The sequence below is a fragment of the Ochotona princeps genome, chromosome 26, assembly GCF_030435755.1.
Source record: "Ochotona princeps isolate mOchPri1 chromosome 26, mOchPri1.hap1, whole genome shotgun sequence".
Classification (NCBI taxonomy): domain Eukaryota; kingdom Metazoa; phylum Chordata; class Mammalia; order Lagomorpha; family Ochotonidae; genus Ochotona; species Ochotona princeps.
Genome location: NC_080857.1, coordinates 3549694 through 3562759, shown reverse-complemented (window position 1 = coordinate 3562759; position 13066 = coordinate 3549694).

Sequence of the window (13066 nt, the reverse complement as noted above, 5' to 3'; positions counted from 1 at the left end):
ACATGCCATTCTTGGTACTCGGGATGCAGGTGCACTACTCTAAGTGAAACGCACATAGGGAAGCTGCAATCCCATCTGTGTGGCGAGTCACAATTAGAAGGATGCAGTGTTGGCACACCTCTGTAAGCATGATCTTAAGCACCTTTCCTTTTCTTTATCCAAAGCCTGCAGCCAGCTCTTGCTCCGCATGAGAAAATCAAAGCTCCCAAGTCAGTCCAGGCTTTGGAAAGTAGGTTAGGTCTCCATGCTACACTGGATCTCTTCCCATAGTGGGCTTAGCTCTTCTCAGTCCAACCACTTTCACTGCTGTTAACTTTCAATGATTGCATAATTTGTTCAGTGGTAGGCTTTAAAAAAATTTTTTTGGAGATCAATCAATCAAAAAGAATATGTCTCATAATGAAAGTACTTAAAAACCATTTTAAATGCACACCTTCAGGTTCTGAAAGCCCACAGTGAACATTTTTAGCTCCAAGTTTTCCAGTTTGAATGCCCTGCATTTGCTTCCCCAAAGAAGTTTGCCCACATGAGAAAACTTCATCGATTTCATTGTTTCCATTCTCTGAGGAAGATAACAAGTGAATAACTTGATTGAAATGGATGGAAATGTGTATTGGAAAGGAAGGACACACACATTTACATCTTCATTTTACTTAAATTGATCAGTGCTGGGATATATTAGATGCAGGGAAGCCAAAATTAAATCAAAGAGAATGCTTCTATACAGAAGGTTATTGATATGCTAAAATCCAAAATTGCATTGAAAATTTCCCAGCAATGTGGCTGCATGTATCTGAGTCTTATAGGAGGTATTCTCACAAGTGAAATTCAAGATTCCCAAGTTTCCACCTGACCTTTTCTTCATGACACCTGTAATTGTTGAATTTAGCTCTTGGGTTAATCCACAGATTGAACAGGACAGGGGAAAAGGAACAGATGGAAACTTCCAGAATGTTCCCAAAAACACTTGTGCAACTCACAACAGGCATTCTTGAGTGTGGTGCACAGACTCAGGAAATCTTGAGACATTTTCAGGGGATTCGTGGGGTCAAACCTATCTTTCCAGTGTTGACATTGACACGGATGATGCCAACTCTAGCGAGCAAAATTCCCCAGATGTTGTTGCTAGCCAACATGAAGACTTAAGCCACCTGGTAGTCATTGTTCTCCCTGGAATTCATTCCAAAGTATCCTTGAGTAAGTAGCAAAAAACATCAGTGTTATGATGCCCTGATGCAGAAATACATGTTTGCCTCGCTTTCTGCCCATATCCTGCCCATGACTGCAATGACTAAAAACACACATGCAGTAACATAACAATTTGGGAGAACAGACTTGACATTGTTAACTGTGACATTCTAATCCAGGTGTCAGCAGGGCTGGATCTGCCCAGCAGCACCAGGGGAAAACCCCTCTCCGGCCTTCCTTGGTTGGAACAGCTGTCCACACTCCTTGGCTCTTGGTCTCCTCTTCTCAGCTCTTCAGCGCATCCCACTGCGTGTCTCTGTGCCTTCCTTGTGTGGTCATCCACATGCAAGGACTGATGTGAGTAGGCTGGCTGCATCCAAATAACCCAGGGCACCCTCTCTTCTCATTTTTTGAAACTATAAATTTGTTTTCATTTGTTTGGAAGGCAGACAGACAGACAGAGACAAGGAGAGCTTTCCATCTGCTGGTTCAATCCCTAAACACCTGCAATAGCTGGGATTGGAACAGGGTCAAGTCAGAAGATCTCCCACATGGACAGCAGAAATCCAAATGCTTGGGTCACCATCTACTGTCTCCAAGAGTGTCTGTTAGTGAGCAGGAAGCTAGAATCAGTAGTGAAGTCAGGATGCAAAACTCAGGTGCTCTCTTACCAGACAGCCAGACATCCAACACAATGTCTTAACTACTGTCAACAAATGCCAACCCTGTGTCACTGTTTTTACATGAATAATCAATGGGCATTTCAAACCTCATTTTAACTTTAAATATGGTGCATGCTAATAGATATAGCACATGAACCATGCACACTGAATCCTCAGTAGCTTTTGTAAATGTAGAGTGAGACTTCCCAAAGTCTGAAAAAAAATCCAGCATTGAGTAACATCAGGAACAGAGTAGCTATAAATGCCCTTGCATTGTTCCAGCCAAGGGGACAGCAGATAATGTCATAGCACAAATGGAGTCTCTATTTCAACTCCCAGGGATGTCCATTTAAAAATGGATCCTACTCATTGAGGGCACTGGGATGTATTGATTTCCATGTTCTGAGTTCCCTTTTCCAGGTCATGTGTCCAACCTGCCCCCTCACCAAAAGGAGGCTCCACAGGAGTGGAAGCACCTGCTGGTGGCTCTGCAGCAAATGACTCCTCTTCGCAAGCTTCTCAGAGCACTTACATGCAGCGAGGAACACTAGAGTCACACTTTGCATAAGAACTATGAACCTGTCTTGGAAGGGAACACTCTGTCCCAGTGCATAGCATGTGAATGTCAAGACTTCGTGGCATTGCACCACATCATGGCAGTGGCCCAGGTCAACAAACACATGCCTGGTGTGTGGTGGCAAACTGGTCCACATAGGGACCTCAGTGGATCTGCCAATGCTGTGTCCTGTGCACATTTTCTGGGAAGGCTCTCCGGCTCCCATCAAGCACTTGTAGAGACCTGAAACTTACCCTCTGATTGAAGCTTCAGAACACTGGATTACTGGTTTTGTTTCCCCAAGTGCGGTCAGCCAGTTTCTGCTCCCCCAGAGTTCTGCCGGTTGACCTCAGCACAGTGAATACATGTTGAAGGACATCCTCTGTAGTCATTAGCAAACCTGATCCACCTGCTGCTGAGTTCAGTAGGGATCTGTCAAGTTAAAATTTCTTATTTACATTTGATTATATGTACATTTAATTATATGTACATTCATAATGTGTTCTTTGAATAAGTCCTACACAATTGATCCACATGCACACAAATAAGTACAAGTACATAAAAGTCACTTTCACATCTGTAAAGCGACTGGTTCATGCATCCATTACATCTCTGTGTGCCAGTGCTTGGAGCTAAGTCACCAACAGGAACATTCTTTCTGCCCTCTGTTAACTCATGGCACCTGGGGGAGCAAAAGAAATTTGTAAGCACCCTGCACCTTGAGCCCAGCACTGAGGAAGTCCAGCATGGAGGAAGGCCACTCAGTGGTGTGGGTAAGAAGCCAAGAGTGGTGGCTCACAGTAGGGGCAGCAGGCAGACAGTAGAATGAATGGAGAATGATCTTCAGGAGCAGTTGATTGTTTGTGCACTGGGAAAGCATCTCACTCAAATCCATGCACACAGCCTCTAGCCCAGAGCACCCAACTTCAACAGTAATACCACTGACTTGCAGTGTATCCTCGGGCAAGTCCTCTCCTCAACCGGAAGTTCGGCTTCTCCTGGTGAAGCATTAAAGGATGATGCTAGACCAAAGGCGTTTTCCCCTGGCTAAATATCAGACTTACTTGGGACACTCCTCAAGAGATTCCGGTGGAGCTCTACGTTGGGAGATTCTGAGTCTCTGGCCAGCAGTCAGTGCAAGAGCTGTTTGTGAAGTCTCCATGCCCCAATAGGAATCACTAAAGTTGTAGCACTGTCTTCCCTTGTGGCTCCCTGCACTTACGTTCGCTGGCTTGCAGGAATTCTTCTTTACACCAATCACAAATCCTTGGACTGTGCCAGTCTTTCCAATACAGCTTTTTTTTTGTTTGGGTTTTGTGTTTTGGGAGATTGTTCGTTTTTACCTAGGAAAGCAACAGGTTTGTCTCTGAACTTGTGTAACTTCAAATTGAATTTATATGGAATAGAAATCCAGGGCGACCTGGATCCATAGCCTGATATTTGCATTTACAAATGACCCCAAGTGACTTACATCCTCTGTGCATTGGTGATTTCACAAAACTAAATAGAACCTTAGGTTTATAAACAATATAGTTTAATATTCTCACCAATTCTGCTAATTCAATAAAATTGCACTGAGATATCTTTCGCTTTTGCTTGTCGAGATGTACTCTGTCTAAGCTGGCATTAATGATTTCCCTCCCTTTGTTCCACTTACGTTCTTTGAATGCTGCCTATTAGCCTTAGATCTTAGAATGAGTTCCATGCCAACAAGTAAGTAAAGTAATTGGTTAATTACTTAATTGATGAGTCTTAAGTATAGCTATAACATAATGTTGCTTCTTTTAGCAAACCATTCTGCTTGACATTGGTGATACGCTGTGCAGTGACATGCACATGTGATGATCACTTACATTTACTTATCAGCTATTTAGAAAGCACTTATTTGATGCAAGACAAAGATCAATGGGTTATAGACACAAACAACCCAAGCAGATGGTTCAGAAATGGACAGGTTCCAGTGGTATGAAAGGTTTATGACCAGACTTTAAGCCTTGGCAGGATGCCCCACCTCACCCACATTCCCGGGTCTAGGGTAATGCGTGATTCTGTCACATAGCAGGAAGTGATTTGCATGATCTGGGTGAAATGCTTGCATGGGATTCCAGGTCTAGGAGTGACTCTCCACTGACAGCACCCTGGCCCTGGAGTCAAGTGAGAACAGGGTCCGTCAGCACATAGCCTGCACAGCTGCGGCTGCCTTTCCATTTCACAGTGCGCTCAGCATTTAAATGAAGGGCAGAGGGTTTGGGATGTCAGGAGATGAACAAGGATTTGAAACCACTTGCCTTGGATCACCCGCAAGTAGAAAAATCCATGTGGCCAGCGCAATGGCTCAGCTAGCTAATCCTCCACCTTCAATCATGACATCCCAAACAGATGCTGGTTCATATCCCAGATGCTCTACTTCCAATGCAGCTACCAGTTTGTGGCCTGGGAAAGCAGTCAAGGATGGCCCAAAGCATTGGGACCCTGCACCCATGTAGGAGACCTGGAAGAAGCTCCTAGCTCCTGGCTTTGGATTGGCTCAGCTCCAGCCATTGTGGCCATTTGGGGAGTGAACCAGCGGTTGGAAGATCTTTGTCTCTTCCGCCTCTGTGCCTTTCTAATAAAAACGAATAAATCTTTTTAAGAACCACCAGCCATTATCCTGCTGTGCGTAGTTTGCATGTGGTTCCAACATTTCACTCGCATTCTTGGCTATCTGTGGTCTCATTTTAAAGACCTGAGAGCCTGTGGAATCTGTAAGGTCACATGAACAAATATGGCCTAAGCTGCTATTCAGTTTGATGGGCTATCTGCAGCTTCTCTATAGTGTACCTCAGTTAAACTACACAGAGAAAAGCCCATGGGAGAGATGCTGCTATTTCCTGTAGGGCACATGAGAAGGCCATGAAACCTTCAAGCTCTTAGCAATGGACATGTCGGACTCACATCTAGGATTCAGGTCAGTCTGAAGCATCTGCCCACAGGCTCTTTCTCTCGGCCTCACTTCAGTAACTCTGCCATCACTCTAGACAAACTTGAAGCTTCCTTACAATGCCTTTAGTCAATCTCCGAGCAAACCACTCACAATGAACATGTTTCACCTTTGATTAATAGCTATATAACTAAGCTTCATGTTTCAACAATGGCAGCCTTATTAAAATGAGCATCTGGCTTCTCTTGGTGACTGCCTTGAAAGGCATAAACTCATTTGATAAATGTTGTCGGCGGCAGCTCAGTGTTATGTCATTTTCTGTGGTGATCATAAGTTCAGGATTATGATGACCAATGGAGTTCCCAGGAGCCCCAGTGGACTCCTCTGCACTTGGGACTCAGTCGTTGAGAGGAATGAAGAATTACTTGAACTCAAAGCATGAGTAGCCAAAGGTGGATGCTGGCTACTCTACTGAATAACACATTGCAGATACACCGTGAGGAGCAACAAGAAGGGCAACCTATCCTGCAGCCGTTGCGTTTTAGTTATTTATCTAAATCGTATTTTATTACAATTTGAGCAATGTACATGGAACCTTTAAAGTGTACAGTATTGGGTTGCTCACTACAGGAGCCACATTGCCACATTGCCCAGCACATCTCTGCTACCTCCTCTCCTTGTTTGACCAACAGCTTCTGCTTTACTGATTATCAATTTTCCCTCCACCCTTCACCCCTTTCTTTTTCAATCAAAAAAGGGGGGCATCCTACAGTATTTGTCTTTCTGTGGCAGGCTTATTTTATTTAGCATCATGTCTTCAAACTTTGCCCATGTTACCACATGTTTCATAATCTCCCACTTTTCTAAGGTCAAATAATAGTCCATTACAAACACACATACCCCCACAGGTATGCATGCATTTTCTCATCCATTCATCCCTCAGAAGTTTTTAAACATCTTGGCTATCATCAATAGTGTTTGCCAGGCACATAAAAGTGCATTAGCCTCTTCAAGATTCTGATATCAGTTCTTTGGAATCATAGCTGGAAGGATCCATGTGTACTCCAAGCACACAGCGTTGGCTTGGCTTGAGTCACAGGAGTGGCCTTTATAGGACAACTTTGGCGGAATGCTGTAGTGTAGCTCCAAGGAGAACAGAGACCTCAAGGGTTGGAGAGAACCGCAACATGCAGCTGGGAATGCCACTTCTAGCCTGGAACAGAATACACAAGGAGACACAGTGGCAAAGACTGACTCCAATCCTCACCTCTCTGACTCTTTGCCCAGTGGTTGCAGTGCACTGCCAGCGTCTCCTCCTCCAGAAACTGCATCACTGTGCTGTTTTCACTTCAGAAGGGCAACCCTGCGATTCAACAAGCTGGATCTGCCTACGTGTCGTCTTTGAGCTGAGGCTCCTGGAACCACAAGGGGATTCCAATAGAAGCAGCCCCGTGATCCCACCGAAGAACGCCAGGGAGGGTCAAGGCTGGGACAGCAGTAACCTTTGCTCATAACCTGCCTGCACCCTTCCATGTTAACATACTGTGAACGGAGCAGAAGTGACAAAACCAATCCATCACCCCAGAGCCAACACAAAGAGGAATAGAGAGGTTAACAGAAATTGATGACATCCCCGCTGGAATTTTACACTGATTCGGCCAGCCCTGCGATTGAAATAGACAAAGATTTATAGTCCGAGCGAGGACGCTGGCTCCCCCTGATTGCCTTGATTTTTTTTTATGTGCTCCTGCATATTTATTCCCAAGCTCATCACCGGCTTGTAGCATTAGAATGCTGATTTGATTGTACATTCCAAGAGGAGAGGCATTATGCAGCCATTTGCATGATGTGAGGGAAATCACCAGAGCGGTTTCTGATATCAGCGGCCAGAATGATCGCTGATGTTCACCTGCAAAAGCAGGATCGTGCAATATTTTTTTTAATTCAGATTTCCTTTTGCTTTTCTCAGTGTAAAAATAAAAAAGGGAAATTATTCCATATCCTGTGGATGAGAAATTGTATTTTGTCATGCCTCCGAGGGCTACAGCAGCAGTGAGCTTTTATGAATTCGTTTGATATCAGGTCTGTATGTTTCGAGTTGCAACACAAATTTGCCCCCACCCCGACATCATTACTGAAAGCTTTTATCAGTTCATTGTGACAGAAAATTGATTATTATCCTTGACATGTGATGGATAGCTTTCATAAAAGTATCTCCCTTTTCTTCTGTTTTTGGATTTCACATTGACCTATAAAGCCACCCTCAGCACCCTCCTCCCCCGCCAAAGAAGAAACTTTCTTATGACATGAAAAGAATTTCTCAGTTCTTTTGCAAACCTCTGGGTTTCTGCAGTGGTGGGATGAGTGCCTGAGAAAGAAGAGAAGCCCTAAACTTGCTGGGTTTTTGTTTTGGTTTTGGTTTTTCCTCTCCATTCATACCACAGGAGCCAGAGTACTGCTGAGTGCCAGGCCCCGGGACTCAGACAAGACTGGGGGCCTGAGCTGTTTCGCAATTCTATTTTATCAGCACCAAAGATTGTACTTGTGATCAGAAATGAGGAAACTACGGAAGAGCACTTTCCGTTGAGAGTGTTTAGGCTGGAGAGAGCCACTTTACGCACAGTGTTGGAGTCACCACCTTTGCTTCCTTTCAGGGATCCACACTGCCAGACAGACGGTCTCACCCCTTCGCTTACACAGCGACAGGTTTGGAGAGTTGATGTCACTCCAGTCTGCACATAGCAGACACAGATACTGAGCCCATGCCTCTCACTTGTCCTGCAGCTAGGAGACTGTCCCGATGGAAAACACAGCAGGCAGCTCAAACATTGCCTCCAGCAGAACCAGACACACTGCACATTCTCACTCACGCAATGCAAGTCCCCGTAGAAGGAACACTAGGACCGCAGTGCGGCTCAAACTCCTGGATTTCAGCCACACCTGTCGTTGTCCTGGACCGCACAGTCATTGCATGCACTCTTCCAGTCTGTCTACAGGCACAGGAGGAAACACTGCTTTGTTCATATTTGAGCATCAGCTTCTTTGGGAGGGAGAGTTCAGGACAGAGCTTCTCAATTGTCTTCGAGAAGTCAGTTGTTCACGGGCACTTGAGAAGCAAGGTTCACCATCGAGAGCATGTGCTCACTGCCACTGGGTTGGCCAAGGCCGCGTTGCACCTGCACAGCCAGTCAGAAAGGAGCAATTTCCCCTTCTTCCTGCAGGCAACACTACTCTATCTCCAGGACGCCTGATGACTGGCTTAAACTTTCTTAGTAAATAAAACAGAGAAAGATCCAAGCCCACTTCTCAGAGAATCCTTGCCCAATCGCTCTTAACCAAGAAGCAACACTTGCAGGAGTGAAGGGTGTCGCTCCCCTTTAGACAGTCTGTAGGCTTTACCAGGCATTTTGATTCCTCCTTATGGACCACACCGGCATTTCTAACGAAAGCGAAAACTTATTACTACATAGAAGATCAACTTCATCCGACAGTGACAACATATACACAGCACTCACTTGCCCAGGGAAAAAATCACTTTGGTCACAGGGGAGCTAGAAAGTCACCACTTACCCATACTTTGCCCAGGCCTCACTTTCTGCCTGCCAGGGAATGTACTTGCTCCCACAGTCCCTCAGGGGTGTTATAATGAGAGCTGATAGTGTATCAGAATTAATAGGAACAGTAGGTGTCTCAAGAAAGGGGAGACTTAAAATAGTTCATTAAGTGTAGGAGGGAAACTTTATTTGATGAATCAAATGGTCTTCATTAAAAGTGAACTTTTCCCAGGAATTGGAGATGCCACTTAAAAATTACATTTTTTTCTTATTAAGGGAGAGAAATTAGTAGACGATCATTATAGAAATTTTGCAGAATAAAGAAATGTACACCATAAGAAATCACTTGTAATGTATGACTCTACAATAACCACAATAACTGTGTGCCTCAGCATGATTATTTTTTCCTCAGAGCTCATATGTGTATTTTTGAATTAACAAATTAAGCTCATACAGTGTCTATTGGTCTTCACACTGTGTGGTTTTTTTTTATTTAGTAACCAATGTGCTTAGTGTCTAACGTTAAGTATTCCTTGGAGATTGGGCTTGTAGTAACTACGATATCCCATCATCTAACCGCAGTGCACAGAACGATTTTAAGTTATCACACTGTTGTGGGTTCGAGTCTTAACTCTGATTCCAGTTTTCTGCAAATGGGCACACGTGGCTGCAGGTGAGAGTGTAGCTCTGCTACCCCGACACCACGCGGGAGAACTGGGTTAAGTTCTGGGCTCCTGGTTTTAGCCTGAGTTGGCCCCAGCTGCTGCAACATTTGGGGAATAAACCATCAGATGGCAAATTCTCTTCTTCTTCTTTTCTCTCTCACAAATAAAATAAACAGTATTTTTTGTTGCCCTATTATAACAAACCATTAAATTGTTGGTTGCTTTCCTAGTTTTGATTAATATTGTGAGATGCAGACTTTGTGAGACCCATGCCAAGGGTTGCATTCCTCAACGGAGGAAGTAAAAACCAAAAATAGGATTTTCCCAGTGCCGCAGAGGAGAAGGACACAGAACACACAGGACTCCGGCCTGATCACTTCCATTTTAGGGCCAGTTGCCCCTTGATACATGAAACTTCAATCACGCTATTTGGGAGAAACCCCTAAATGTCTGGAAATCAAGCTTTTGAATCCTAACTGGAAGGAAAGCTCGTGTGTAGATCCTCCCCCTGCCCTGGGACTGACAACTTCACTGGGGCTCCTTTCACCATCCCTGAAACAGACAGTTGCACCTTGTGGTGTTATCGTGAGGATAGATGCAGCGAGACTTTCTTGAAAGCACCTTGGCAATATGAAATGTAGGGAAGGCATCCGATGAACAATGGCTATTATCGTCGCTAATTATTCTTTAGAATAGTCGATAGCAAGGAGAGGTGTTTCTTCTCGTTGGTCTCACACACGGAAACTTGAACTCCATTATGAGACATTTTCATTTTTAATATCTTTGGAAACAACAGCAGGGGAGACGTTCTAGGACTGAGCTCCACAACCCCCTAGGCCTGAGCCCTGGAGCAGCAACAGAAAAGCAACGATCTGTGCTGTGCACATGGAGAAACCTGGAGCCCAGCAGAGACGGCAGCATCAGAACTGACAAATCAGCCCCACCTGAGCCCCCCGTGTGCTGAGAAGAAAACGGCCTAGGAGCAGAGGCTCCACTTCCCTTGTAGGTGTGTGCCCCCCAACACACGGCCAGTGGAAACAGCTTGCTCTCAGCCAGAGAAGTACCATGCGCATAGCGAACTAGTGTATACACGGTATTTCTCTCTCTCAGCCCTGTGTGTATATGTGTCTGTGTATTTCATTAACACTATGCATTTCAAACAAACAGATAAATAATCTTTAAGAGAAAGAGAGAATATAAAACTGCATGCCTGATACAGCTACGCAGTCCTATCTGTGTGTCCTGGATGAAATTCATACCAAATTCATAAGACTCATTAGGAAAAAAAAAAGACTGCAAAATTTCTCATCAGTTGTTTCATATTAATTCCATTTTAAAATGATAAATTATTGTGTTGAATGAATACATTATTAAAATTAACCCCAGGGACAGGTATTTGGTGTAGCAATTAAATCACTGGTTGGGCCACCCACATCCCGTAGCAGAGTGCCTCAGGTCACGGTCCAGCTCCACTCGGGCTCCAGCTTCCTGTTAGCATGCAACCTGGGGACAGCAGACAACAGCTCCAGGAGTGATTTCTTGTCGTCACTCGTGTGCAAAACCCAGATTGAATTCTGGGCTCCTGGCTTCAGCTTGTTTCGGTCCAAGATGGAGAATAAACCAGTGAACGGGCTGTCTGTCTGTCTGCCTCTTTCCTCTCCACATGCCCTCCCCAGTTCCTTCTGTGCCTACCCCTCGTAAATAAATCATAAATAAATTTCAGCCTTTCCCTTTACCTTTGGGAATGCTGCCAGACCACCTGAAGTTGTACCTGTGCCGTGTCTTGTTTCTGTGGGGGAGCGCTGCTTCTAAGTCAGGTCAAGGGAATTGAGCAGCCGGCTCCTGTTTGTTTGACATTGGCTCTGAAGGTAGAGGAGGCTGGAGAGTGGAAACTGGGAGGAGGATGAGGAAGCTCTCACTGCCCCCCAGGCCAGGGCCTCCCACAACCCACCAACACTGTGGCAGAAAATCTGACCCCTCCATACGTGCTCAGTACACACTCAGCAAGGAGATCACATGAGCCATGGGTTTGTAGGTGCCTGCAATACTCTGCTGCTTATCACAGAACGAAACAAAAAATTTGTTGAACTATATTTGCTGGCTCTTTCACCTGTATTCTCATCTGATTTAAATACCCATGGGCGCCTTATTCCTTTTTGGCAAAATAGCAAAATTGTTGGCCGCAATTACTCACATTTATTATAGATTTCCTGAAGCCGAGGAGACGTTTACTACAATTGTTACAGCACCTGAAATCAGGAATTCTCAAATTTATTTCTTTAATGATTGCTTTCATTATCCAAAAGGTTGTGTTTCTCAAAATTGATGGGAGTAGAAAGAATTCTTAAGAAACAAGATGCTGAAAACACTCATTTTCTTTGAAAATTCACAAGGGGATAATTCTTGAACTGAATTTCTGAAGTGCTGTTAACATGATACCTTTACAGAGTTTTCTTATTTTGTAGAACTCAGAGCAAATCAAAGCCAAAAACTTATGTAAATTGATAAAGCGATTAGTAAACGTTAAACAGTCTGTATTTATTTTTAAGGCTTATTTCATTCACAATATTAAAGCAAGTACTACGTTTATCAAGCATCTTAAGTAAGGATGTGTAAGTAAGTTAATGATGTACAATAAACAGATATTCCACCTTTCCTGAACGTTCGTACGTTCTAGTGGACTGAAGCCCTTATTTGGGTCTTCTCATTTGGAAAGAGGGGATATAGGAAGTCATTATTTGTGTGAAGCTGGGGAAGTGAGAAAGGGAAAGGGGGAAAGGAGAAGAAGATGAAGAGGGATTTGAAGGAAACAGCCATGGGGGCTTCCAGTCCAAATCTGACAGAGCAGCCTGGCCATGGGGCTGGAGCTCCAGGGATGCGCAGAAGCCTCAGGCATGAAGATGTCGTAGGCAGAATTCTCTATGGTTTCAAGGGACCTGTCTTTTTTTTTCCTTGAGGTTCTAAACTAATTGGATGAAGTAGAGTTGAATCATCTTTGCTCATTGTCTACTGATTTAAAGGTTCATATTGTCTAATAACCTCAGCCGCATCCTGCACTGGTGTTTGATAACATAAATGGACACCCTGGCCCTGCCTAGTTGGTACATAAAATTAACCATCACAGGTGATCATAGTAGATTAATGGTTCCTGGGAGTACTCAGGGAGAACTTGGCATGCATTGATATTTATGTTGGCTTCTAGGACTCCTGGAACTAGTGGACAACCATATTGACCGGGAGGAAGCTACAGAAAGTAGAAGGCAGAAGAACCCAAAGGGTAGCCAAGTGAATCCTGTTAGCCTCAGAGTCTTTATGGGGCACAGACAGAAACAGTCCTGTGTCCTGAACATGTGCATATTTATATAAACACACACGCATACACACACGGGTGGCAGAAACAAATCCGTTGTTTGGAGGGCTCATGTGACTGTGGAGGCACACATCCTAACTCTGCACCTTAGGCCCATCAGGAGAATGTCCAACAGCAAGCAAGTGTGACCATCTCCCAAGTGGCAGAATTC